Source organism: Erythrolamprus reginae, chromosome Z, assembly GCF_031021105.1.
Source record: "Erythrolamprus reginae isolate rEryReg1 chromosome Z, rEryReg1.hap1, whole genome shotgun sequence".
NCBI classification, from domain to species: domain Eukaryota; kingdom Metazoa; phylum Chordata; class Lepidosauria; order Squamata; family Dipsadidae; genus Erythrolamprus; species Erythrolamprus reginae.
In genome coordinates this window covers 68,488,550-68,494,549 of record NC_091963.1, presented here as the reverse complement: position 1 = coordinate 68,494,549, position 6,000 = coordinate 68,488,550, and positions in this window count along the sequence as shown.

The window sequence follows — 6,000 nt, the reverse complement described above, 5'->3', positions numbered from 1 at the left end:
GTGCTGTGCTATATAGTGTTGTGTAAGGGTAGGAAATAGTTTGTTCGAGGATGTGAGGGTTTTGTAAATATTTTCACAGCCCCCTTTTTGACTCGTACAATATGCAGATCCTCAATGGAAGGCAGTTGGTGGTAATTTTTTTCCTGCAATTCTAATTATCCTCTCTGTCTGTCTTATTGGGTTGCAGAACCAAACCAGACAAATATAGAGGTGCAGATGACAGAAACAATAATTCCTCTGTAGAATTCCTCTGTATTAGCAACTCTTGGGAAATTTGAGTTTTCTGAGTTGGCACAGAAAAAGGATTCTTTGTTGTGCTTTTTTGATGACGTTTTAAATCTTGCGACATGGTAAAACCTATAAATTTGAAGGTCTCTAGTGTCGATATTGTGTTGTCTAGTATTGTAGGAGATGGAAGTATGGGACGATTTCTCCTAAAGTCTACCACCATTTCTACAGTTTTGAGTGTGTTCAATTCCAGATTCATCAGTCGCACCATGCACCCATCTGTATGCAGATTCATCATTGTCTTGAATGAATCCAAACACTGTTGTATCATCAGCGAACTTTGATAGTTACAGAGGGATCATTAGAGATGCAGTCATTAGTATATAGAGAGAAGTGGAGAGAGCAAACAGCCTTGAAGGGGCAGGCTGTGCTGATTGTACAGGTATCTGATGTGATTCTGCTTAGCTTCACCTGCTTCTTCCTGATTGTTAGGAAGCTTATGATCCACTTACAAGTGTTCAGATACTACTAGCTGGTTTATCTTAGTTTGAAGAGTGTCTGGAATGATGTTTGAAATTAAGCTGTGGGCGTGGGGCCAGAGATCATCCAGTATGCATGTGGACAGTAAATGTTCTCTTTCTCTTCCCCCTGAAAGTATTTGCTGATAGCACAAGGCACAATTAATTTGGGCTGGTAGCAACAGCTGAAAAAACACTTAATTGACATCTCTTCAGATAAATAGAATAGTTCAGTTGTAGGCTGCAAACATTGTTTTATGGTTTTCCCTTAGCTGGGATCCTATTTATCTTCCACCTGACAGCAAATTATATTACTAATCCCTACTGTTATGATTAGGATTATAACTTCCTAATGACTTCCAGTGGCAATGGGTCTGCAACTAGAGGCAGGGAACGAAGCTCTGCTCCTGAACGTCCCTTTCTTCACCCTGGAGCCCATTTATTTATGGGTCTGATTGTAGAACAGGGGGTCTCCTGTTGCCCTAGAGGCAGATCGCCACTGTCTTGAAAGGCAAGGACTGTCCCACAGCTCCAGGGAGGAAAAACTGGTGCATCAACTACAATGGATGCCCGGATCTAGCAGAAGCGCCCATGCAGAAGGAAGCAAAATAGTGATACAGAAGCAGATCAGAGTAAGTAGATCGTAAGAGGAAGGAAAATTGGTACGTTTAAAATGAAGAGGAGTAGTACTGTACATTAAACCTAAACTCAACCCTAAACTAATTTACACAGATGACAACGGACAGATATTAATAGTACAAATTACATCAGGAACAAAAAAAAATACATATAATCGCAATCTATGCCCCCACAATAAATCAATCCACTTTTTATGCAAAGCTACATCAAAAAATCATGGAATTAAACTTGACAAATATAATAATAACAGGTGACTTCAATGCAATATTAGACAGGAAAAAGGATCATAAAAGCACTAAACAAATGAAAAAGAGAAAACAACTACCGACAACTTTTGAACAACTTACAACTGAATTAGCTCTAAAAGACATATGGCGTCACTTTAATCCAAACAATAGACAATACACTTTTTTCTCTTTTCCTCACAAGTCATGGTCCCGCAATGATATGGCCTGGGCTGATTTAGAATTTATCAATGAAGTAACAGACATGCAAATACTTCCAAACTCCTGGGCGGATCATAACCCCATATTGTTAAAATGGAGAGATTCAACTAATAACCATTCAAGACGATGGACTATGAACCAAACAATATTTAAAGAAGAAAACTTTCAAAAAATGTTAAAACAAGAACTATGTAAATTTCTCCAAATTAACAATGATGGTAACACTTCCACACAAAACCTATGGGACACAATGAAAGCCTATGTGCGAGGAATCTATATTGCATACCAAAGTAAAAAGAAAAAACAGAAACAAAACAGCCTATCCACACTAAAAATAAAACTTCAGAACCTTGAAAAAATCCTACAAACAAAACCAGACAATACCGAAACTTTAGGAGAACTGAATATTACAAAACACTACATAAACCTACAAACTCAAGAAGAACTCTCACATAAATTAAGGATTGCCAAACAAAAACACTTTGAATTTGCAAACAAACCCAGGCAATGGTTAGCCTCATAACTCGCTCATCAAAAAGCAGATAAAATTATAGAGGCAATATATGATCATACAGGTGTTTTAAAAACAACACTTAGCGATAAAAAACAAAAAATTAAATCCTTCTTTGAGGAATTGTATAAAAAAGATGACGTAAATGAACAACTAATAAATAAACTATTCGAGACCTTAGAAAATACAGAAAAAATAAATAAGGAAGATCAGGATATGCTAAATGACAAAATAACATCAATAGAACTAATTAATGCAATCACGAAACAAAAAAATAATAAAACCCCGGGTACAGACGGTATACCTGCCGAATTCTACAAACAATTTCAAGAAATCCTGGAGCCTATAATGTTACCTCTTTTTAATGAAATCTTCGAAGGTTCAAAACTCCCTTCCTCTTGGAATGAGGCTTACATAACTTTAATACCTAAAGATACACAAAACAGAGCTTACATCCAAAATTATCACCCAATATCCTTGCTTAACTCAGACTATAAAATCTTTGCATCTATCATAGCTGAAAGATTTAAACGAATACTAACTGTTAGAATACATACAGACCAAAATGGCTTCCTTCCAGGAAGAAACATAGCAACAAACACAAGGATTATTTTGGACTCGTTAGAATATTACGATAAAAATATAGATAAACCAGTAGCATTCTTATTCGTAGATTTACAGAAAGCCTTCGATAGTTTATACTGGCAATTTTTCACAATACAAATGGTGTCAATGCAACTTGGTAATAAATTTACAGAACTCATTAAAACTATATACTCAATACAAACAGCTAAAATATTGATAAACAATGATATGACAGAAACAATAAACATTAAAAAAGGAGTGAGACAGGGCTGTCCCTTAGCCCCCCTGATTTTCATTTTCGCTCTAGAAGTTCTACTAAATAAAATAAGATACAACAAGGAAATCCAAGGATTAAAAATTAAAAGTGAACAGTATAAACTTCAAGCATTTGCTGATGACATGGTGTTCATTGTACAAGACCCCTTAAAATCTGCACCTATTCTAATTAATGAAATAAATAAATTTGGAGAGATTGCCGGACTAAAAATTAACAGGGAAAAAACAAAAATGATAACAAAAAATATGACAAAACAGCAGATATTGAAACTAGAGGAACTTACTAAAATTAAAACTGCCAAAAAAGTTAAATACCTAGGACTATGGATTACCGCTAATTGCAGCACTATTAAGAAAGACAACTACGATAAACTAATCAATGAAATGGACAAAGATTTTTGCAGATGGTCGAAGTTCCCACTTTCTATAATGGGGGAAATTGCTGTAATTAAAAGTAATATACTCCCTAGATTTTTATACCTTTTTCAAACTGCACCCATTAAATTAAACAAGATTTTTTTCAAAAACTTACACAAAAAAATTCACAAATTTATATGGACAAAAAAAAGGCCAGAATAAAACTTAAAAACCTACAAGACCATAGGTCAAGAGGTGGATTCGGGTTACCAAACATGGAACTATATTACCATGCTTCAATTGCAAATTTACTGAAAGAATGGATAACACTTAAAAATTTTAGAATATTAACACTTGAATGCTATGACCTTCAATCTGGGTGGCACAAGTTTCTGACGGCAGACACAGGTAAAATACCAACATACTTCAGATCACACTACATACGAAAAACCTTAATTAACACCTGGCACTTCATTTAAAAAAACCATTACCTCTGTATCCCAAAAATGGATATCCCCAACAGAAGCAATTATATACCCGAATGTATTAACCCCTGACAAAATTATAACATATGACCAACTGTTAAACGAAAATAATGATCTAATCCCTAAACAAAAACTCATGGAAAAAGGTATTAAAGTCGATTGGTTACACTACCTACAAATTAAATCAAAATATAATGAAGATAAAAACAAATTAGGCTTTCAAAAAAATAATCTCCTTGATAAGATAATTTTTGGCCCACCAAAAAAACAAATATCAAACATATACAATATCCTCCTCCAACACGATACTGTAGAAGAAATAGTTAAAGGAACTATGATAGCGTGGTCACAAAATTTTGGGTACACAATTTACTTAAACGAATGGGAAAAAATTTGGACTGTTAACTATAAACTAACGATGGCAACTTCATATAAGGAAAATCATTACAAAATGTTCTACAGATGGCACTTGCCACCTGCTAGACTCGCAAAAATGTATCCAAATCTATCACCACTATGTTGGAAGTGCAGGGAAAAACCAGGCACATACTACCACATCTGGTGGACATGTGAAACCACCCAAAAATATTGGTATAAAATCAGAACTATGCTAGAACAAATTACTTCCCAGAGCATCCATGCAAAACCCGAACTATTTTTATTAGGAATCATAAGACAAAACTTTAGTAAAGAAAACAGATATATTATAATTCATATTATTACAGCCGCAAGGATTTTATATGCACAATTCTGGAAACAAGAAAAAAACCCAACAGTTCTATCACTTCTGATTAAAATAATGGAATGTGCAGAAATGTCCAAGCTCACAATGGAATTGCAAAACAAGGATGAGACAGATTTCTACAAAGCATGGGACAAATGGTACCTCTGGTTAAAAAAAAGAAATTACTTAAAAATTATTCATCAAGAAAAATATCCAACAAAAACAACTTGAAAAACTAGCAACCTACATCACAAATCATAACATTAAATTGAAATGACAAACTGTAAACATCGATTGACATGAACTTTAAATTACAAAGAAAACAAACCCTTAAATCACTGATATGTATTGGCACTAACAATTACATCAAAAGCTTATGGAGAAAACCTTAGGGAAATCTACACCACCTACGCTCAAACCACAGGCCGCAAAGCATGAAAGCCCCAGCTCTAACGCTGGCCTTCTCTTCTTACCACCCCCCTTTTGCTCCAATCTCCTATCCCTCTTCCCCTTATATCTCCTTCCCTTCTTCCCCAACCCCCTACCTTTCTTCTTTTCTCCCTCCCCACCTATGTGTACTATACAAGTAAATTATAAATGTTAGAATGTATATTATATATATCCCTTTTGCTTTTCTTTACCCTGTTTTTAATGTATATATTCAATAAAAATATTTCTAAAAATAAATAAAAATAAAATGAAGATCCCAAGACTTGGTTCTAAAAGAAAAACAAATGAGAAGGTGGACTGACAAGTTAAAGAAAGAAAGAAATTTATCAGATAATTTAGGAATTGAAAAATTGAGATTCTCTTTTTGCTGCAAATAATTTAAAAAACAATTTGAAAAATCTGAAATCACCAGCAGACTTATTTCTGGATGAATTAAGTACTTACTATTAAGTGAATGAGGAAATGAGGAAAGAAGATTAGCAGAATAGAAGAGGAACATAAAAATTCAAACGGTCGGAATTATTTTGGGAAAAGTAATCTTAAATTCAAGCGGAAGTAGATCCATTGGAAGGGAATTAAAAAACAAAATAACTGGACAATGAATCAAAACATACTAAGAGAAAATTAATATATAGAATGGTTAGAAAATGAATTAGAAATCTTATTTAAAATAAATAAAAATACGAAAACATCTCCACAAAATTTATAGGATAGATACATTCGTGGCTTGATGATTTCTTATGTTTCTAAAAGGAATAAGGAGAAAAAGAGGCAATACCAA